The sequence below is a fragment of the Triturus cristatus genome, chromosome 3_2 (assembly GCF_964204655.1).
Source record: "Triturus cristatus chromosome 3_2, aTriCri1.1, whole genome shotgun sequence".
Classification (NCBI taxonomy): Eukaryota; Metazoa; Chordata; class Amphibia; order Caudata; family Salamandridae; genus Triturus; species Triturus cristatus.
This window is the reverse complement of record NC_140584.1, coordinates 779,667,956-779,692,198: the sequence shown is the minus strand read 5'-3', so window position 1 is coordinate 779,692,198 and position 24,243 is coordinate 779,667,956.

Below are 24,243 nucleotides of genomic sequence, written 5' to 3'. Positions count from 1 at the left end.
CTGCAGAAGGTAAGCAGCATTTAAGTGATTGCAAGATAGTGGGATATCATCTGACTGAGGCTGTTGGTATATATATCAAGCAAAGGATAAAATGGCCAAAAGGGATGGTCCTATTACACAATCAACTGGGGGCGCATTATTGGGAACTTTAGATACTTTTCTGGTGCGAGTACAGTCAGTGCTTGCTAAAGACATTGAACTAACCGAAAAAAGATTATCTTTAGATATTCTGTGTGACAAGAGGTCCTCTTTGGGAAACATGGCTAATGTAAGATCACCACCGTGCTGTCAGCCTGCCAGGTCGGACTCCTTGGGTTCAATATCCCTCTTGATGGAGGAGCAAAACGACGAAATAATGTTATGTACTCCATCTCTGACTGACACACCGGATGAAATTGTTGACATTACGAATAATGATAATGCGGTTCTAACGACCAAGCCTCTGTTAAGCATGAAGACTCGCTCAGCTAGCAATGCAAAAGCGATTTCTGCCCACCAACAACCATCCCCTACCTCGAAAAAAAAACGCAGGGGAAACCAAAAGATTGTTGTCGGCAAGAGTGCCAAGCCTGGTCTTGCCCCCGTTTCCGCTGTAAGGAAGAATACAGCCCCATGTTCTAAAACCTTTGAAACAAGGCCAAACCAAACATCATCCTTGGGGTTAAAGTTTATGGGAGAATCTGATACATCATCATTCTGGAGTAAATTAGAAAGTACTGTAAAAAAATTATGTGACCCGATTTATGAAAGGCTGGGCTCTATCGAAAGTAGGCTTGTATGTATGGAATTGTTACTTGCCTCGGCCCAACCACGGGGTGGTAGACAGGGCCTGGGCCTGCAAAAAGAGTGTTCTAGTGTAAAAGGTCCACGCACTGAGACCAAGACTGCTACTAATAAATTAACGATTAGTACCGCGAAAGATAACTCCTCTACCCCGCAGGTACTCCAACCTACCCTAGCTGTCGAAAACCGGGCAAGAGCTGAAGATCTTCCTCCACGCGCTGGAACTAATAATGTTGGGGCAGGTAGTGTTAGTAACGAAAAGCAGCCCCCACTTGTTCAATCCTCAGTGCAGGCTACACCAGGCTTAATTGATCTTCATCTACCCCCTGAAGCTGCCCCTTATGTGGTAATTTTAACAGGGGTCCCATCGTTGGAGAACAGAGCAAGGGAATCTTATGAGGACCTAAAGAATAAATGTACATTTTGGCTAAATACTAAGCGACCACTGCCGCCCCATATGTGTGCTGAAATTTTGTTCGTCAGAAGAGTAAACTGGGTGGGTAAGAGACCTAAATCGTCAAAGGGGGATTGTATTGTTATTAATTTTAGAGACAGACAGTGTGTGGAATACATCTGCTCCTGGCCCCAGAAAGACCCTTTGTACTCAATAAGTACAATGTCGCTGGCTTACTTCTATGCTCCCTTGTCTCTACCCCTAGGTGGGATCATGTGTGGAGGTCCTCTGTCAAAAGGTAGCACCTTTGATGATTTCAGATCAATCAATAGATTTGATGTGCTATCTGGGCTAGCGGATTGTGACTGACTAATTGGTGGCTGTGGTCATTCCGACTGCGAAATGTCACATGAAGCCCTAGGGGCAGTAGACAACCATACAGAGTCCTATGTAGTTTTGATGACAGATGAGGGTTCAAGGAAATATGAACAGCTTAGAATAGATGGCGAAAGAGTTGTTCATATGCCCTCTGCCCAAATAAACATTATTGGGGCTAAGGAACAAGACCAACAAGATGTGTATCAAAATGAAACTTCAAGCATTGAGGGTCTATCACGTTCTCTATCTGATGCAGCCCCTTGCCCATCGCCAAATTTTGGGAATACTGTAGGGGGAACCAACCTTGCAGGGCATGTATCGTTTCTATCTTGGAACGTGGCGGGCATGGGATCCAAACTATTGTCTCCAGATTGGGCAGATTTCATCTGCAAGCATGATATCTGTCTTTTTCAGGAGACATGGTCTCTAGAGCCTGTATTTATGTTGGGCTACTTGAATTTTTTTATCCCAGCGGAAAAAAGGCCCAGGGGTCGGCCAGTGGGAGACTTGGTCATTTGGGTCAAACAAAGTCTGAAGTGTAACATCCTACCTATCCCAACCCAGACCAATGATATTTTAGGTATAAGGCTGATTTGCTTGCCAAACTCCAAAATTGATATATATAATGTATATGCTAGGGGCTTACCAGGTGGAAAAAAATCTGAGGTGGTAACAGTACTGAACACTCTTGTTGAATCCACCTCTGATGATGCGCTCCCATTAATTGCTGGAGATTTTAACACGACTTTTGAGCCACTAGGGCCTAAAGATATGTTTTTAACAGAGGAAGAAGACTTAAGATGGGGTGTCCCTCAGCTTGAGACAAAGACAGTGAGCAAGTGGACTGAGGCGGCTTTGTATATGAAAGGGTTTTGCCTGGGCAACCAATTGAGGGCGGCTAATGGCAGAACAGTATCTGACAGGACATGTAGAAAACGTTTGATAACGGCACCAGGGCAAGTAACATAGATTACATCTTAGTACATCTGAAGATGTGGCATACCCTTGTGGATATGGAGGTTAAGATACGGATAGAAAGCGACCATAATCCACTGATCGCTATTTTTAAGATTGGGCTGGGAGATAGTAGGGACCGAGCCACCGAAATGATAGGTCCAGCTGTCGCCCTAACAAATGATGAACGCCACCTTAAGTGGCGTAATGTAGTAGAGCACCCTGATCTCATAGATAGCATTGAGACCTATGTCGAAGAGGCATTGACACTTATGAGGGCAGTAGGTACCAACAGCCAACCCTTAGCAGAATTTGAGAGCATACACGAAAACCTATTTGCTAAACTCAAATCCTGTTTCTGTAGGCCTTTCTCAGGAAATCAAGTCCCGAGAAGCAAACAGGAGGACTGGTTTAATGCCTCCTGTAAACAAGCTCGTAGAAACTTGAGACAAGCACAAAAAATAAAAGATCCAAGTAAGATCAAAATAGTTCGTAGGACTTATAGAAAGGTCCAATGGGAAGCAAAAAAGGAATGGGAGGAGGGTGAGTGGCAAGACTTAAAAGCAGCATGTACAGATAAAAAACAGAAAAAGTTCTGGAATATTTTTAAATGGAAGAATGGCGAAAATACCGACAGTCCCCATAATCATGTTCCCCAGAGCTCATGGGTAAAGTTTTTTAAGTCACAATACTCAAAAGGTACTGAGGATGTTAGTACGTACCGTCAGGAGAGGCTGTTTTACAACAGCCCTGTGTTTAGTACCGAGGAGGTTGATATTGCGCTAGATATGGTCACCCAGGGACGTGCACCCGGTATGGATTGCATCCCGGCCGATGTGTTCTTGCATGACAGACCAAGATGGAGTCTATATATTACCCACCTAGCTAACGCCATAGCGCAGGGATTGGCTATCCCTTATTCTTGGAGAGGTGCTGAAATTGTCCCGATATACAAAAAAGGGGACAAATCATTGGCTAGTAATTATAGGCCCATTAGCTTAATCGATGCAATGCAGAAAATCTTGGGCCGGCTGGTCTTGGGCAAGATCCAAACCTGGATGGAGGCTAGTAATGTTCTAAGTCCTCTACAGGCTGGGTTTCGCCCAAAAACCAGCACCATTGATCAGATCTTCAGGTTTGTTGTCCTCTATTGGAGGACGGTGGTCTTGGAAAAAGGGGTTTTGTATGCCGTGTTTGTCGATCTGAGGGCGGCCTTTGATCTGGCTCCTCGCAGCAAGCTATGGCAAGTATTGGAGGGGCAGGGGATGGCACCGGAGTTGTTAGCATTGGTCATCCGCTTGCATGAGGATAACTATGCCCGGGTTCGATGGGGCCGGCAGGGTGAGGTTACGGAGTGTTTCCCCGTGGAGCGGGGAGTCCGGCAGGGCTGTGTCTTGGCACCGACCCTGTTCTCACTCTTCGTGAACGGGGTTGCCGAGTTCCTCGCCCGGGTCCCCTCGGATGCACCGGCCATGGTTGGCATTCGAATCCCAGTCCTCATGTTCGCGGACGATACGCTGCTGATCTCCAAAACTCCGAGTGGCCTGCAGCTCACCCTCCGACGCTTTGAAGAGTTCTGCTTGCTGCGTGGCCTGGAAATAAATGTCTCTAAGACCAAGTTCATGGTTCTTAATGACCCTAACCCGTGTAGATCTTATAAACCCATTAATGGTGTAATCTCCATGAATGGTTCGCCCTTAGAGCAGGTCGATGCATTTACCTATCTAGGAGTCACGTTGCAGAAGAACATGCATTGGAAAAGCCAGTTAGATTTATCTATCTTGAAGTACCAACAACAGACAGGCTCCCTTTTAAAGAGATTTAAAACCTCGAAAACGCAGCCAATAGGCCCACTCCTTGAAATGTATTCGATGAAGGTCCGCAGCTCATCTTTATATGGATCTGAGCTATGGGGGTATGGTAACAATCCGAAACGCTTGAATGCCATGGAGAGTGAGTTTATACGAAAAGTTGTCGGCGTGCCCCAGAGTACTCCTCTGTTACCTCTCTTTTGGGACCTTGGTCTAAAGACCCTACAAGATACCGCTAATTTGCGGCCATTGTTGTACTGGCGTAGGGTCTGGTCAACTGAGGAGCTCAAACACTATGCCTTGGGCCTAAAAGAAATAATGGAAAAAGATATTTTTCATAAAATAGACTGGCTGAGGTCTATCAAATCATTGCTCCGTAGACTAGGATTGAGTAACTTGTGGGATGACCCCCAAAATGCGGTCTTCCCCTCAAAAGACAGTATGAAAACTAAGTACTGGGAGATGATCGCTATGGAATTAGCTTCCAATGGGAGTACATCGCATCTAACAGCCAGATTTCTAGAATTTAAAGCCCATCCTAGACAGGAACTATTCTGGGGCATGATCGAAATACTAACTGATCGTAAACTCTATTTTCAGTTTAGGATAGGTACCCTCCCTATTCGTTCATTCACATCCAAATGGGCTAAAGGGTCCGATGATAAATGCCCCAAATGTAGGGATATGTCTGAATCTTTGAGTCATTTTTTGTTCTTTTGCCCCCTTTATGTGCTTCCACGCAAAAAATGGGTAATACCCGTATGTTGGCTCATAGGCACTAGAAAGCACGAGGAGGCATTAAGAATTTTGTGTACAGATCCAAGCCCGACCATCGCAATAGCAATGGCAAAATTTATAAAGTGGGCTTGGATAATACGGTCCAGACAGCTCCTTACGAAAGTACCCAATGAATAGGCACCCATTCTAGACAACTCCAAAGGCCAACAACAATACATTATCCATCTGATTGGTATGAAGCTTCCTTCAGATGCATTTTAATAGAGTTCACATGGAACTCCTGGCCATTTGAACATTGTGCATTGTGAAATCTTTGTTCGGAATTGCAAAGCAATGGAATATTACCTCCTCAAGCAGAAACTCTTGAGACTACCCACTATCTTACCACGAGCCAGGACAGCAATGTTATCAGTTACAGCAACTGTCGTTCAAGTGTATTTCTCGTGTCCAGCTAAAAGCCTAGAGGAAGGCTCTCTCTCGATTTACCGAACAATGACACAGGATTAAACATTTTCCTGGGTTTAGGTTACTTTTGGAAAAACAACGCAAAGTGTTGTGGTGGTATTTACTTTCCAAAGCAAATCAGGATATACATTTGAAAGTTGTCCTAAGTAATCCAAAGGAGTGCCATGCACCACTTTGAGCCAGGGGAGCGTGCAACATGGGCATGCACATACAAACCCCAATAGGCATTGAGGCTAATATAGGGCAGGTGTAACTGGATCAAGTTTTAAAACTCCTTATTTTTCCAACTTTGCATGTGTGCCGCACTGTAGCGCACACATACATAGTGGGAAAAGTATTAAAGCATAATGTATGCCCTCGACATGTCCCCTTCCAGTCCAAAACATATACTTGATACAACACGCACAGCCTGGCATAAAGGTGTGTGTTACCAGATAGCAGCCTTAAGTGTGCCTGTGAAGGGAGAGAGGAAAGCAGCACCATATATTTGTGAATGAATGAATGATGGGATTGTCTTTGTTACTTGTTATGTTCAGATGATTTTTACTGCTCTTGTATATGTTTTGTATTTTTGTATATATTTATCGGTCTCACGCAAAGAGAAGATTGCACAAATAAGCCGTTAGGGTAGGTAATGGTACACCATACCAAAGAGACTCGACCAAGCCACGCTGCCCATGAATTAGGTAGGATCCATTAGAAGGTCTTGCTATGATCAATATAGCTTTAGTCAAATAGATGATGGGATCGTCAGCGTCAATCTAACATAAGCTGTAACAAAACCTTTTGGTTATTGCTCGTGACTCTGATTGAAACCCATTAGTTCATGAGTTTGAAATTTACCCACAGAAAGTGGGAGGCCAGTAGAATAAAGAGGCCACAGGTGGATGACAGCCAAGGGCTAATACCTAAAGTTACGGTGTGCAAATCACCCAATAAGGAGAGAGTGTGGTTGGCCCCCGATATCAAGGTAGGAGGTCTCATGTACTCTTACCATTTAAAAACAGGGTGGAAATGTGTATAAAAATAATCCTACTATTATAAGTGGCAGTATTCATAATGGGCCCAGATGTAGATGCAATGCATTCAGTAACAGTGATCGCAATTTGCTCACTGACATACTTTAAACAAATACTGAACTGCAGTGGGTCTCCGTTCCATTTACTTAATTATTATTAATGAGGGAGGTTGCAAATTGCGACCCACTACTATTTGTTTCCATCAAAGGGACAGTAGCCTGCATGGGCAGCTGACCATGTTGTATGAGATTGCTTTTATTTATTTAAAGCAATCATTTTTCTATTTAAAATGCAACTTGAGTATGGAATAAGAACCCATATGTGCAAAATGTAACACCACCATTTGTTGGTCGAGCCTAGGCAGTGCGCATGGACTGTCTGGAAGACCAGCTATATTCAATAAACAAAAGTGGGCTCCCGCCTGCTGCTTACCAATGGTTGACTCCTCTGTCGCTCTTCTTTGCTGCCTCCGACCTGGTTCGTGCAGCCGATATGTCCCTTCTGTTCAAGGCTGAAGAGCACCAGCCAAGCATAATTTCCTTACGCTTTCAGTGTTAATGTGTTGTTTGGGAGAACTCCGTTTACATTTGTTCTGACTATGAAAAAAAGACTAGCTGCTGAAAAGAAATGGTTTGGTCCCATGTGCTTGGTCTGTTTTTGTTACTGTTTGAAGGGAACGAGGGAGAACTGACCAAACACGAACTTGGTGGTGTATAGCACGATTAACTTTTGCAGCAGCTTGTACTGCTATCGAGAAGCCTAAATTCCATTGCAATTTTGATTACAGCGCAAGGAGAGTCGCAGCTTGAAACATGTTGTCAGGCTCAATTAAATTGCTCAGTGTTCATACTATGAGCCTTTTGCTAATGTGCAGCATGAACATTCTCACAGTGCTCTTACTTGGCCCATTGCATGTCATTAAGTAGCTGCTCTTTGCTCTTCTTTGCTCTAAACCACAGGCAAGGCTTTCAGTCATGTCCTTAGATCCTTCTGAGCGCCATGGCAGGAATCATGGGGCACGTGCCATACTGGTTTCTGGCATATTATCCCTCCGTTAGTAGGCCAGCTATGATGGTGTCTATGATGGTAACCCACTTCCTTTGTGACCTAAAGCAGTAATTGTTTGGCTTTGTATCAGCGCTCATGAGATGGGGACTGAAATGTTATTGCTAGAAATACACACCTTTAATCGTTACTAATGCTGAATAGTTTCAGTATTGCTAGACTTTCCTTTATTTATTTTTTGGGAATGGTGAGACATCACACTTACCTTTTTATTCCTCAACTCTCTAAACTGCTCTATATCGTTCACTGGAAACTGGGGCAAGAGCTAAAAAAAACTTCCAAGCAAACACAGTTGGGGTGTGAAAGGCAAGGACGGTGACATATTAATTGCAATGCCAGTAACGTGTTTGAAAGTGATGTCACCGACACATTTTCCTACCCTTGTTGTGGTTCTCAAAGAGTACGTTTTCTAGTTTTTGCGGTGCTTCGTTGATCTGTCCACCCATGACCCATTCTATCCAATCAACTCGATTGGAATCATTTTTTACATGGCGTTCTGGTTTTTCTTCATGTTCCTTCTGTTATCCTGCACACGTCAATAAATGACAGCGGGTTCAGGTTCATGGCTATCAAGCAGTGGCATGTTTACTTACTTCAGTTCCCGTCTGTGGCGACTGGTGGATTTTGAAAGTGGTGGGGCGAAAAATGTTGTACCCTAATTTAATAAGCGGGCGAGCGCGCCCGAACTGCAAAATGAGGATGCGGGGGGGGTTCTCCCCCCGCAAGAAAGTTTTGAAAAAAATGAATTCCAATGGTGGGCTCTACACCACATGTTTGCTGCAAATTGTTGAAAAAGGGGGATCCAAATATAGCATTTTGAAGCATAAGTGTGAAGAAAACATTAGAATCAAATCAGAAATGTGCCCAATCCTCAAACTGGTCTGCTTGCAAACTGACCCCAAGCCATGCACATACAACCAACGGAAACAGGCACTCTAAGTGTTTCCCACCTGTAACACATCTCTGAACCACATATGTTTTCATTGTATATAATAATGAAAATGCTGCAGTTTGTTCTTATTTATCCTATGCAACTTACAACCATTGGGCTCTGGCTCTAGATAAATTTAGGGCAATTTAAAGCTAATTTATCCACAAAATTGAGCTGGTAAGTTCCACCAAAGCAGGTCTCACTGCACAGCTGAACGCCTTATGCCGTAGCAGGCTTGTTCGAAGATTACTGCCGCTAAAAAGCCCTCCTGTTTGGTCATACACAAAGGTTGCAATCCATCGTGAGAGAGAGAAAAAATGATCGTTGTGCAGCAGGGCTCGGAATTACCGGAATTAGAAAGTTTGTTGCTCTTTTTAAACAATGCATTAAGGCAAAAACTCATAAAGCATGCATTAGCAAAATGGTTTGATGATATTAGTTTTTGACAGAGTGGAACGCAATTTGTTTCTAAGCGTACTAAATATTTCATAACCCCATCTATGGGACTTTGTGGCATTGTGTTTCCATCAGATATCTATTGCACATTAACGTTTGCATAAAACCCTCTGAAAGTCATCTGCTCCGTGTGGATTTTTAATGTTGTCATTAGCAACTGTCATTGCTCACCCTATTCCTTTTTTGCAGATTTGCTCAATTTAAGGTATAAGAAAATACTGTTTTCTAAAACAGTATTTCCTTCACGGTTCCCCAGCTCAAAGTTTTACACCTGTGAACCAAAAGTAAAACTCTAATTATCCAGTCTCGCAGTCATAAAAGTGCATGTTCCACCAAGTAGCTCTCTGGAAGCACGCAGGTGCGAAATGCGTTGTCTTTTATGTAAATTACATAATGGCTCTTGCCTCTCACCAATCCCAGTACAGCTTAAAATGAAACGGCGGCATTAAAGCACCCAATCGCTTAGTTTCTTACAGGAGTGATTCCTTGACGCACCAAAGACGGAGCAAAACGCTTCCCTCGATAGCCTGGAAATACATGGGATTTTCTTCTGATGATAATCTTTTCCTGAACAGTGATATTTTAGACGCTTCTCGCTCCCAGAGGGTCCTTTAATGTCAATCAGGTGACCTGTTTTGTAAATGTTAGCGATAAAAGGCAGACAATTGCACTCAACAAGAAAACGGCAGGCACATTCTCCCAAATTAAAGTGCAATGGGTTATTTTGCGGAAATACCAGAGAAGTTCAAGTGAACAAAAACATTATGTTCTCCAAACCCATTAAACGGCTGCTGCCTTTTAGGAGTTCTGGAATGAGCGCATGCATGCCTTTTACAGTCTATTAATAAAAACAAATAAATTAAAACCAACAGAAAGCCGCTTGTGCGTGTTTTTTCCTAAAGATTCTGAGACGCTTAATGTCAGTAGCAGGACCCGAACTTTAGATTAAATTCTATCTCCACCGTTGGTAACCAAGACATCGCGGCTTGCAAACTTACCTGAACGGGTACCGCGCTGCATCTGCTCCTGGGCCAGGTCCCACGCCGCCTCTGTTCCTGGACAGGAATAGGCATGCTCCCTCCCCTCCTGTTAGCCAATCACAACGCTGCAATGGCAGCATTGTACTTGGTGCGGAGTCCCGGACAGTGCCCAGCCAGGCACCTGTAGGGAGGCCATTTACTCTATGTAGGCTGCCTACATAGAGAAAATGTAGAGTGCGCTAGACTGCTTTGGTCTGCCCCAGGGCCAAACAGTCAGGGCACTCAGAGTGGTGCAAGCCACTCCTCCCCGACCAGCCCACCCGCCCGCCCCAACGAGGCATGCCCCTGACTTCTGCTTTCTAGCAGGGCGAGAAGCAGAAATTAAAATGGTATTTTAAATACTGGTTCCCGTAGTGGTCGCCGTCAAAGGTCATTAGGATGAGTACTCATCTGTGCAATGGAGCCCTTTATGACGTAGATTACTTTCCGCTATTAGTTTAGCATCCCGATGATGTTCCTCGTGGCTTTGTGGTTAACATTGTTGCAGAAAGGAGTTTTGTTCTTGTGACACCTTCATGAAAGACTGGCGCTCGTAGGCGCGGACTTTGTTTTTTAACTCATTTTACCTGCCATTTCTCTGAGGAGCACTTGGGGAATCTTGTAGAGCGCTGACATCCCAGGAGGTTGCTGCTGTCGCTGGGACTGCGAGGCCCAGGGTGCCCTTCCTCGCAATTGTTCACCGCACCTGGTCCCTCTTCCCGGCCACTCCTCTCATTACCTCATCTACAAAACGCCTCGCGGCCCCCGCTTCGCGGGAGACGCTCGTAGGCGCGGACCCCGCTTCGCGGGAGACGCTCGTAGGCGCGGACCCCGCTTCGCGGGAGACGCTCGTAGGCGCGGACTTTGTTTTTTAACTCATTTTACCTGCCATTTCTCTGAGGAGCACTTGGGGAATCTTGTAGAGCGCTGACATCCCAGGAGGTTGCTGCTGTCGCTGGGACTGCGAGGCCCAGGGTGCCTTTCCTCGCAATTGTTCACCGCACCTGGTCCCTCTTCCCGGCCACTCCTCTCATTACCTCATCTACAAAACGCCTCGCGGCCCCCGCTTTGCGGGAGCCGCTCGTAGGCGTGGACTTTGTTTTTTAACTCATTTTACCTGCCATTTCTCTGAGGAGCACTTGGGGAATCTTGTAGAGCGCTGACATCTCAGGAGGTTGCTGCTGTCGCTGGGACTGCGAGGCCCAGGGTGCCCTTCCTCGCAATTGTTCACCGCACCTGGTCCCTCTTCCCGGCCACTCCTCTCATTACCTCATCTACAAAACGCCTCGCGGCCCCCGCTTCGCGGGAGCCACTCGTAGGCGCGGACTTTGTTTTTTAACTCATTTTACCTGCCATTTCTCTGAGGAGCACTTGGGGAATCTTGTAGAGCGCTGACATCCCAGGAGGTTGCTGCTGTCGCTGGGACTGCGAGGCCCAGGGTGCCTTTCCTCGCAATTGTTCACCGCACCTGGTCCCTCTTCCCGGCCACTCCTCCTCTCACTATATAACCCACGCCCACTATCGCGCGAGCGGGGCGCAGACCGGGGTGAAGCCAGGGCAAAGGGCGGGCCGTCTAAGGCCGTCTGAGATCGTTTGAGAACGGAACGGGACCCTCCTCTAACACCCACCGACAAAAACTCTTCTGTCGAGCTGCAGAAGGTAAGCAGCATTTAAGTGATTGCAAGATAGTGGGATATCATCTGACTGAGGCTGTTAGTATATATATCAAGCAAAGGATAAAATGGCCAAAAGGGATGGTCCTATTACACAATCAACTGGGGGCGCATTATTGGGAACTTTAGATACTTTTCTGGTGCGAGTACAGTCAGTGCTTGCTAAAGACATTGAACTAACCGAAAAAAGATTATCTTTAGATATTCTGTGTGACAAGAGGTCCTCTTTGGGAAACATGGCTAATGTAAAATCACCACCGTGCTGTCAGCCTGCCAGGTCGGACTCCTTGGGTTCAATATCCCTCTTGATGGAGGAGCAAAACGACGAAATAATGTTATGTACTCCATCTCTGACTGACACACCGGATGAAATTGTTGACATTACGAATAATGATAATGCGGTTTTAACGACCAAGCCTCTGTTAAGCATGAAGACTCGCTCAGCTAGCAATGCAAAAGCGATTTCTGCCCACCAACAACCAGCCCCTACCTCGAAAAAAAACCGCAGGGGAAACCAAAAGATTGTTGTCGGCAAGAGTGCCAAGCCTGGTCTTGCCCCCGTTTACGCTGTAAGGAAGAATACAGCCCCATGTTCTAAAACCTTTGAAACAAGGCCAAACCAAACATCATCCTTGGGGTTAAAGTTTATGGGAGAATCTGATACATCATCATTCTGGAGTAAATTAGAAAGTACTGTAAAAAAATTATGTGACCCGATTTATGAAAGGCTGGGCTCTATCGAAAGTAGGCTTGTATGTATGGAATTGTTACTTGCCTCGGCCCAACCACGGGGTGGTAGACAGGGCCTGGGCCTGCAAAAAGAGTGTTCTAGTGTAAAAGGTCCACGCACTGAGACCAAGACTGCTACTAATAAATTAACGATTAGTACCGCGCAAGATAACTCCTCTACCCCGCAGGTACTCCAACCTACCCTAGCTGTCGAAAACCGGGCAAGAGCTGAAGATCTTCCTCCACGCGCTGGAACTAATAATGTTGGGGCAGGTAGTGTTAGTAACGAAAAGCAGCCCCCACTTGTTCAATCCTCAGTGCAGGCTACACCAGGCTTAATTGATCTTCATCTACCCCCTGAAGCTGCCCCTTATGTGGTAATTTTAACAGGGGTCCCATCGTTGGAGAACAGAGCAAGGGAATCTTATGAGGACCTAAAGAATAAATGTACATTTTGGCTAAATACTAAGCGACCACTGCCGCCCCATATGTGTGCTGAAATTTTGTTCGTCAGAAGAGTAAACTGGGTGGGTAAGAGACCTAAATCGTCAAAGGGGGATTGTATTGTTATTAATTTTAGAGACAGACCGTGTGTGGAATACATCTGCTCCTGGCCCCAGAAAGACCCTTTGTCCTCAATAAGTACAATGTCGCTGGCTTACTTCTATGCTCCCTTGTCTCTACCCCTAGGTGGGATCATGTGTGGAGGTCCTCTGTCAAAAGGTAGCACCTTTGATGATTTCAGATCAATCAATAGATTTGATGTGCTATCTGGGCTAGCGGATTGTGACTGACTAATTGGTGGCTGTGGTCATTCCGACTGCGAAATGTCACATGAAGCCCTAGGGGCAGTAGACAACCATACAGAGTCCTATGTAGTTTTGATGACAGATGAGGGTTCAAGGAAATATGAACAGCTTAGAATAGATGGCGAAAGAGTTGTTCATATGCCCTCTGCCCAAATAAACATTATTGGGGCTAAGGAACAAGACCAACAAGATGTGTATCAAAATGAAACTTCAAGCATTGAGGGTCTATCACGTTCTCTATCTGATGCAGCCCCTTGCCCATCGCCAAATTTTGGGAATACTGTAGGGGGAACCAACCTTGCAGGGCATGTATCGTTTCTATCTTGGAACGTGGCGGGCGTGGGATCCAAACTATTGTCTCCAGATTGGGCAGATTTCATCTGCAAGCATGATATCTGTCTTTTTCAGGAGACATGGTCTCTAGAGCCTGTATTTATGTTGGGCTACTTGAATTTTTTTATCCCAGCGGAAAAAAGGCCCAGGGGTCGGCCAGTTGGAGACTTGGTCATTTGGGTCAAACAAAGTCTGAAGTGTAACATCCTACCTATCCCAACCCAGACCAATGATATTTTAGGTATAAGGCTGATTTGCTTGCCAAACTCCAAAATTGATATATATAATGTATATGCTAGGGGCTTACCAGGTGGAAAAAAATCTGAGGTGGTAACAGTACTGAACACTCTTGTTGAATCCACCTCTGATGATGCGCTCCCATTAATTGCTGGAGATTTTAACACGACTTTTGAGCCACTAGGGCCTCAAGATATGTTTTTAACAGAGGAAGAAGACTTAAGATGGGGTGTCCCTCAGCTTGAGACAAAGACAGTGAGCAAGTGGACTGAGGCGGCTTTGTATATGAAAGGGTTTTGCCTGGGCAACCAATAGAGGGCGGCTAATGGCAGAACAGTATCTGACAGGACATGTAGTAAAACGTTTGATAACGGCACCAGGGCAAGTAACATAGATTATATCTTAGTACATCTGAAGATGTGGCATACCCTTGTGGATATGGAGGTTAAGATACGGATAGAAAGCGACCATAATCCACTGATCGCTATTTTTAAGATTGGGCTGGGAGATAGTAGGGACCGAGCCACCGAAATGATAGGTCCAGCTGTCGCCCTAACAAATGATGAACGCCACCTTAAGTGGCGTAATGTAGTAGAGCACCCTGATCTCATAGATAGCATTGAGACCTATGTCGAAGAGGCATTGACACTTATGAGGGCAGTAGGTACCAACAGCCAACCCTTAGCAGAATTTGAGAGCATACACGAAAACCTATTTGCTAAACTCAAATCCTGTTTCTGTAGGCCTTTCTCAGGAAATCAAGTCCCGAGAAGCAAACAGGAGGACTGGTTTAATGCCTCCTGTAAACAAGCTCGTAGAAACTTGAGACAAGCACAAAAAATAAAAGATCCAAGTAAGATCAAAATAGTTCGTAGGACTTATAGAAAGGTCCAATGGGAAGCAAAAAAGGAATGGGAGGAGGGTGAGTGGCAAGACATAAAAGCAGCATGTACAGATAAAAACCAGAAAAAGTTCTGGAATATTTTTAAATGGAAGAATGGCGAAAATACCGACAGTCCCCATAATCATGTTCCCCAGAGCTCATGGGTAAAGTTTTTTAAGTCACAATACTCAAAAGGTACTGAGGATGTTAGTACGTACCATCAGGAGAGGCTGTTTTACAACAGCCCTGTGTTTAGTACCGAGGAGGTTGATATTGCGCTAGATATGGTCACCCAGGGACGTGCACCCGGTATGGATTGCATCCCGGCCGATGTGTTCTTGCATGACAGACCAAGATGGAGTCTATATATTACCCACCTAGCTAATGCCATAGCGCAGGGAATGGCTATCCCTTATTCTTGGAGAGGTGCTGAAATTGTCCCGATATACAAAAAAGGGGACAAATCATTGGCTAGTAATTATAGGCCCATTAGCTTAATCGATGCAATGCAGAAAATCTTGGGCCGGCTGGTCTTGGGCAAGATCCAAACCTGGATGGAGGCTAGTAATGTTCTAAGTCCTCTACAGGCTGGGTTTCGCCCAAAAACCAGCACCATTGATCAGATCTTCAGGTTTGTTGTCCTCTATTGGAGGACGGTGGTCTTGGAAAAAGGGGTTTTGTATGCCGTGTTTGTCGATCTGAGGGCGGCCTTTGATCTGGCTCGTCGCAGCAAGCTATGGCAAGTATTGATGGGGCAGGGGATGGCACCGGAGTTGTTGGCATTGGTCATCCGCTTGCATGAGGATAACTATGCCCGGGTTCGATGGGGCCGGCAGGGTGAGGTTACGGAGCAGGGCTGTGTCTTGGCACCGACCCTGTTCTCACTCTTCGTGAACGGGGTTGCCGAGTTCCTCGCCCGGGTCCCCTCGGATGCACCGGCCATGGTTGGCATTCGAATCCCAGTCCTCATGTTCGCGGACGATACGCTGCTGATCTCCAAAACTCCGAGTGGCCTGCAGCTCACCCTCCGACGCTTTGAAGAGTTCTGCTTGCTGCGTGGCCTGGAAATAAATGTCTCTAAGACCAAGTTCATGGTTCTTAACGGCCCTAACCCGTGTAGATCTTATAAACCCATTAATGGTGTAATCTCCATGAATGGTTCGCCCTTAGAGCAGGTCGATGCATTTACCTATCTAGGAGTCACGTTGCAGAAGAACATGCATTGGAAAAGCCAGTTAGATTTATCTATCTTGAAGTACCAACAACAGACAGGCTCCCTTTTAAAGAGATTTAAAACCTCGAAAACGCAGCCAATAGGCCCACTCCTTGAAATGTATTCTATGAAGGTCCACAGCTCATCTTTATATGGATCTGAGCTATGGGGGTATGGTAACAATCCGAAACGCTTGAATGCCATGGAGAGTGAGTTTATACGAAAAGTTGTCGGCGTGCCCCAGAGTACTCCTCTGTTACCTCTCTTTTGGGACCTTGGTCTAAAGACCCTACAAGATACCGTTCATTTGCGGCCATTGTTGTACTGGCGTAGGGTCTGGTCAACTGAGGAGCTCAAACACTATGCCTTGGGCCTAAAAGAAATAATGGAAAAAGATATTTTTCATAAAATACACTGGCTGAGGTCTATCAAATCATTGCTCCGTAGACTAGGATTGAGTAACTTGGGGGATGACCCCCAAAATGCGGTCTTCCCCTCAAAAGACAGTATGAAAACTAAGTACTGGGAGATGATCGCTATGGAATTAGCTTCCAATGGGAGTACATCGCATCTAACAGCCAGATTTCTAGAATTTAAAGCCCATCCTAGACAGGAACTATTCTGGGGCATGATCGAAATACCAACTGATCGTAAACTCTATTTTCAGTTTAGGATAGGTACCCTCCCTATTCGTTCATTCACATCCAAATGGGCTAAAGGGTCCGAGGATAAATGCCCCAAATGTAGGGATATGTCTGAATCTTTGAGTCATTTTTTGTTCTTTTGCCCCCTTTATGTGCTTCCACGCAAAAAATGGGTAATACCCGTATGTTGGCTCATAGGCACTAGAAAGCACGAGGAGGCATTAAGAATTTTGTGTACAGATCCAAGCCCGACCATCGCAATAGCAATGGCAAAATTTATAAAGTGGGCTTGGATAATACGGTCCAGACAGCTCCTTACGAAAGTACCCAATGAATAGGCACCCATTCTAGACAACTCCAAAGGCCAACAACAATACATTATCCATCTGATTGGTATGAAGCTTCCTTCAGATGCATTTTAATAGAGTTCACATGGAACTCCTGGCCATTTGAACATTGTGCATTGTGAAATCTTTGTTCGGAATTGCAAAGCAATGGAATATTACCTCCTCAAGCAGAAACTCTTGAGACTAACCACTATCTTACCACGAGCCAGGACAGCAATGTTATCAGTTACAGCAACTGTCGTTCAAGTGTATTTCTCGTGTCCAGCTAAAAGCCTAGAGGAAGGCTCTCTCTCGATTTACCGAACAATGACACAGGATTAAACATTTTCCTGGGTTTAGGTTACTTTTGGAAAAACAACGCAAAGTGTTGTGGTGGTATTTACTTTCCAAAGCAAATCAGGATATACATTTGAAAGTTGTCCTAAGTAATCCAAAGGAGTGCCATGCACCACTTTGAGCCAGGGGAGCGTGCAACATGGGCATGCACATACAAACCCCAATAGGCATTGAGGCTAATATAGGGCAGGTGTAACTGGATCAAGTTTTAAAACTCCTTATTTTTCCAACTTTGCATGTGTGCCGCACTGTAGCGCACACATACATAGTGGGAAAAGTATTAAAGCATAATGTATGCCCTCGACATGTCCCCTTCCAGTCCAAAACATATACTTGATACAACACGCACAGCCTGGCATAAAGGTGTGTGTTACCAGATAGCAGCCTTAAGTGTGCCTGTGAAGGGAGAGAGGAAAGCAGCACCATATATTTGTGAATGAATGAATGATGGGATTGTCTTTGTTACTTGTTATGTTCAGATGATTTTTACTGCTCTTGTATATGTTTTGTATTTTTGTATATATTTATCGGTCTCACGCAAAGAGAAGATTGCACAAATAAGCCGTTAGGGTAGGTAATGGTACACCATACCAAAGAGACTCGACCAAGCCACGCTGCCCATGAATTAGGTAGGATCCATTAGAAGGTCTTGCTATGATCAATATAGCTTTAGTCAAATAGATGATGGGATCGTCAGCGTCAATCTAACATAAGCTGTAACAAAACCTTTTGGTTATTGCTCGTGACTCTGATTGAAACCCATTAGTTCATGAGTTTGAAATTTACCCACAGAAAGTGGGAGGCCAGTAGAATAAAGAGGCCACAGGTGGATGACAGCCAAGGGCTAATACCTAAAGTTACGGTGTGCAAATCACCCAATAAGGAGAGAGTGTGGTTGGCCCCCGATATCAAGGTAGGAGGTCTCATGTACTCTTACCATTTAAAAACAGGGTGGAAATGTGTATAAAAATAATCCTACTATTATAAGTGGCAGTATTCATAATGGGCCCAGATGTAGATGCAATGCATTCAGTAACAGTGATCGCAATTTGCTCACTGACATACTTTAAACAAATACTGAACTGCAGTGGGTCTCCGTTCCATTTACTTAATTATTATTAATGAGGGAGGTTGCAAATTGCGACCCACTACTATTTGTTTCCATCAAAGGGACAGTAGCCTGCATGGGCAGCTGACCATGTTGTATGAGATTGCTTTTATTTATTTAAAGCAATCATTTTTCTATTTAAAATGCAACTTGAGTATGGAATAAGAACCCATATGTGCAAAATGTAACACCACCATTTGTTGGTCGAGCCTAGGCAGTGCGCATGGACTGTCTGGAAGACCAGCTATATTCAATAAACAAAAGTGGGCTCCCGCCTGCTGCTTACCAATGGTTGACCCCTCTGTGGCTCTTCTTTGCTGCCTCCGACCTGGTTCGTGCAGCCGATATGTCCCTTCTGTTCAAGGCTGAAGAGCACCAGCCAAGCATAATTTCCTTACGCTTTCAGTGTTAATGTGTTGTTTGGGAGAACTCCGTTTACATTTGTTCTGACTATGAAAAAAAGACTAGCTGCTGAAAAGAAATGGTTTGGTCCCATGTGCTTGGTCTGTTTTTGTTACTGTTTGAAGGGAACGAGGGAGAACTGACCAAACACGAACTTGGTGGTGTATAGCACGATTAACTTTTGCAGCAGCTTGTACTTTTTTGCAGATTTGCTCAATTTAAGGTATAAGAAAATACTGTTTTCTAAAACAGTATTTCCTTCACGGTTCCCCAGCTCAAAGTTCTACACCGGTGAACCAAAAGTAAAACTCTAATTATCCAGTCTCGCAGTCATAAAAGTGCATGTTCCACCAAGTAGCTCTCTGGAAGCACGCAGGTGCGAAATGCGTTGTCTTTTATGTAAATTACATAATGGCTCTTGCCTCTCACCAATCCCAGTACAGCTTAAAATGAAACGGCGGCATTAAAGCACCCAATCGCTTAGTTTCTTACAGGAGTGATTCCTTGACGCACCAAAGACAGAGCAAAACGCTTCCCTCGATAGCCTGGAAATACATGGGATTTTCTTCTGATGATAATCTTTTCCTGAACAGTGATATTTTAGACGCTTCTCGCTCCCAGAGGGTCCTTTAATGTCAATCAGGTGACCTGTTTTGTAAATGTTAGCGATAAAAGGCAGACAATTGCACTCAACAAGAAAACGGCAGGCACATTCTCCCAAATTAAAGTGCAATGGGTTATTTTGCGGAAATACCAGAGAAGTTCAAGTGAACAAAAACATTATGTTCTCCAAACCCATTAAATGGCTGCTGCCTTTTAGGAGTTCTGGAATGAGCGCATGCATGCCTTTTACAGTCTATTAATAAAAACAAATAAATTAAAACCAACAGAAAGCCGCTTGTGCGTGTTTTTTCCTAAAGATTCTGAGACGATTAATGTCAGTAGCAGGACCCGAACTTTAGATTAAATTCTATCTCCACCGTTGGTAACCAAGACATCGCGGCTTGCAAACTTACCTGAACGGGTACCGCGCTGCATCTGCTCCTGGGCCAGGTCCCACGCCGCCTCTGTTCTTGGACAGGAATAGGCATGCTCCCTCCCCTCCTGTTAGCCAATCACAACGCTGCAATGGCAGCATTGTAATTGGTGCGGAGTCCCGGACAGTGCCCAGCCAGGCACCTGTAGGGAGGCCATTTTCTCTATGTAGGCTGCCTACATAGAGAAAATGTAGAGTGCGCTAGACTGCTTTGGTCTGCCCCAGGGCCAAACAGTCAGGGCACTCAGAGTGGTGCAAGCCACTCCTCCCCAACCAGCCCACCCGTCCGCCCCAACGAGGCAGGCCCCTGACTTCTGCTTTCTAGCAGGGCGAGAAGCAGAAATTAAAATGGTATTTTAAATACTGGTTCCCGTAGTGGTCGCCGTCAAAGGTCATTAGGATGAGTACTCATCTGTGCAATGGAGCCCTTTATGACGTAGATTACTTTCCGCTATTAGTTTAGCATCCCGATGATGTTCCTCGTGGCTTTGTGGTTAACATTGTTGCAGAAAGGAGTTTTGTTCTTGTGACACCTTCATGAAAGACTGGCGCTCGTAGGCGCGGACTTTGTTTTTTAACTCATTTTACCTGCCATTTCTCTGAGGAGCACTTGGGGAATCTTGTAGAGCGCTGACATCCCAGGAGGTTGCTGCTGTCGCTGGGACTGCGAGGCCCAGGGTGCCCTTCCTCGCAATTGTTCACCGCACCTGGTCCCTCTTCCCGGCCACTCCTCTCATTACCTCATCTACAAAACGCCTCGCGGCCCCCGCTTCGCGGGAGACGCTCGTAGGCGCGGACTTTGTTTTTTAACTCATTTTACCTGCCATTTCTCTGAGGAGCACTTGGGGAATCTTGTAGAGCGCTGACATCCCAGGAGGTTGCTGCTGTCGCTGGGACTGCGAGGCCCAGGGTGCCTTTCCTCGCAATTGTTCACCGCACCTGGTCCCTCTTCCCGGCCACTCCTCTCATTACCTCATCTACAAAACGCCTCGCGGCCCCCGCTTCGCGGGAGCCGCTCGTAGGCGCGGACTTTGTTTTTTAACTCATTTTACCTGCCATTTCTCTGAGGAGCACTTGGGGAATCTTGTAGAGCGCTGACATCCCAGGAGGTTGCTGCTGTCGCTGGGACCGCGAGGCCCAGGGTGCCCTTCCTCGCAATTGTTCACCGCACCTGGTCCCTCTTCCCGGCCACTCCTCTCATTACCTCATCTACAAAACACCTCGCAGCCCCCGCTTCGCGGGAGCCACTCGTAGGCGCTGACTTTGTTTTTTAACTCATTTTACCTGCCATTTCTCTGAGGAGCACTTGGGGAATCTTGTAGAGCGCTGACATCCCAGGAGGTTGCTGCTGTCGCTGGGACTGCGAGGCCCAGGGTGCCTTTCCTCGCAATTGTTCACCGCACCTGGTCCCTCTTCCCGGCCACTCCTCCTCTCACTATATAACCCACGCCCACTATCGCGCGAGCGGGGCGCAGACCGGGGTGAAGCCAGGGCAAAGGGCGGGCCGTCTAAGGCCGTCTGAGATCGTTTGAGAACGGAACGGGACCCTCCTCTAACACCCACCGACAAAAACTCTTCTGTCGAGCTGCAGAAGGTAAGCAGCATTTAAGTGATTGCAAGATAGTGGGATATCATCTGACTGAGGCTGTTAGTATATATATCAAGCAAAGGATAAAATGGCCAAAAGGGATGGTCCTATTACACAATCAACTGGGGGCGCATTATTGGGAACTTTAGATACTTTTCTGGTGCGAGTACAGTCAGTGCTTGCTAAAGACATTGAACTAACCGAAAAAAGATTATCTTTAGATATTCTGTGTGACAAGAGGTCCTCTTTGGGAATGTAAGATCACCACCGTGCTGTCAGCCTGCCAGGTCGGACTCCTTGGGTTCAATATCCCTCTTGATGGAGGAGCAAAACGACGAAATAATGTTATGTACTCCATCTCTGACTGACACACCGGATGAAATTGTTGACATTACGAATAATGATAATGCGGTTTTAACGACCAAGCCTCTGTTAAGCATGAAGACTCGCTCAGCTAGCAATGCAAAAGCGATTTCTGCCCACCAACAACCAGCCCCTACCTCGAAAAAAAACCGCAGGGGAAACCAAAAGATTGTTGTCGGCAAGAGTGCCAAGCCTGGTCTTGCCCCCGTTTACGCTGTAAGGAAGAATACAGCCCCATGTTCTAAAACCTTTGAAACAAGGCCAAACCAAACATCATCCTTGGGGTTAAAGTTTATGGGAGAATCTGATACATCATCATTCTGGAGTAAATTAGAAAGTACTGTAAAAAAATTATGTGACCCGATTTATGAAAGGCTGGGCTCTATCGAAAGTAGGCTTGTATGTATGGAATTGTTACTTGCCTCGGCCCAACCACGGGGTGGTAGACAGGGCCTGGGCCTGCAAAAAGAGTGTTCTAGTGTAAAAGGTCCACGCACTGAGACCAAGACTGCTACTAATAAATTAACGATTAGTACCGCGAAAGATAACTCCTCTACCCCGCAGGTACTCCAACCTACCCTAGCTGTCGAAAACCGGGCAAGAGCTGAAGATCTTCCTCCACGCGCTGGAACTAATAATGTTGGGGCAGGTAGTGTTAGTAACGAAAAGCAGCCCCCACTTGTTCAATCCTCAGTGCAGGCTACACCAGGCTTAATTGATCTTCATCTACCCCCTGAAGCTGCCCCTTATGTGGTAATTTTAACAGGGGTCCCATCGTTGGAGAACAGAGCAAGGGAATCTTATGAGGACCTAAAGAATAAATGTACATTTTGGCTAAATACTAAGCGACCACTGCCGCCCCATATGTGTGCTGAAATTTTGTTCGTCAGAAGAGTAAACTGGGTGGGTAAGAGACCTAAATCGTCAAAGGGGGATTGTATTGTTATTAATTTTAGAGACAGACAGTGTGTGGAATACATCTGCTCCTGGCCCCAGAAAGACCCTTTGTCCTCAATAAGTACAATGTCGCTGGCTTACTTCTATGCTCCCTTGTCTCTACCCCTAGGTGGGATCATGTGTGGAGGTCCTCTGTCAAAAGGTAGTACCTTTGATGATTTCAGATCAATCAATAGATTTGATGTGCTATCTGGGCTAGCGGATTGTGACTGACTAATTGGTGGTTGTGGTCATTCCGACTGCGAAATGTCACATGAAGCCCTAGGGGCAGTAGACAACCATACAGAGTCCTATGTAGTTTTGGTGACAGATGAGGGTTCAAGGAAATATGAACAGCTTAGAATAGATGGCGAAAGAGTTGTTCATATGCCCTCTGCCCCAATTAAACATTATTGGGGCTAAGGAACAAGACCAACAAGATGTGTATCAAAATGAAACTTCAAGCATTGAGGGTCTATCACGTTCTCTATCTGATGCAGCCCCTTGCCCATCGCCAAATTTTGGGAATACTGTAGGGGGAACCAGCCTTGCAGGGCATGTATCGTTTCTATCTTGGAACGTGGCGGGCGTGGGATCCAAACTATTGTCTCCAGATTGGGCAGATTTCATCTGCAAGCATGATATCTGTCTTTTTCAGGAGACATGGTCTCTAGAGCCTGTATTTATGTTGGGCTACTTGAATTTTTTTATCCCAGCGGAAAAATGGCCCAGGGGTCGGCCAGTGGGAGACTTGGTCATTTGGGTCAAACAAAGTCTGAAGTGTAACATCCTACCTATCCCAACCCAGACCAATGATATTTTAGGTATAAGGCTGATTTGCTTGCCAAACTCCAAAATTGATATATATAATGTATATGCTAGGGGCTTACCAGGTGGAAAAAAATCTGAGGTGGTAACAGTACTGAACACTCTTGTTGAATCCACCTCTGATGATGCGCTCCCATTAATTGCTGGAGATTTTAACACGACTTTTGAGCCACTAGGGCCTCAAGATATGTTTTTAACAGAGGAAGAAGACTTAAGATGGGGTGTCCCTCAGCTTGAGACAAAGACAGTGAGCAAGTGGACTGAGGCGGCTTTGTATATGAAAGGGTTTTGCCTGGGCAACCAATTGAAGGCGGCTAATGGCAGAACAGTATCTGACAGGACCTGTAGTAAAACGTTTGATAACGGCACCAGGGCAAGTAACATAGATTACATCTTAGTACATCTGAAGATGTGGCATACCCTTGTGGATATGGAGGTTAAGATACGGATAGAAAGCGACCATAATCCACTGATCGCTATTTTTAAGATTGAGCTGGGAGATAGTAGGGACCGAGCCACCGAAATGAGAGGTCAAGCTGTCGCCCTAACAAATGATGAACGCCACCTTAAGTGGCGTAATGTAGTAGAGCACCCTGATCTCATAGATAGCATTGAGACCTATGTCGAAGAGGCATTGACACTTATGAGGGCAGTAGGTACCAACAGCCAACCCTTAGCAGAATTTGAGAGCATACACGAAAACCTATTTGCTAAACTCAAATCCTGTTTCTATAGGCCTTTCTCAGGAAATCAAGTCCCGAGAAG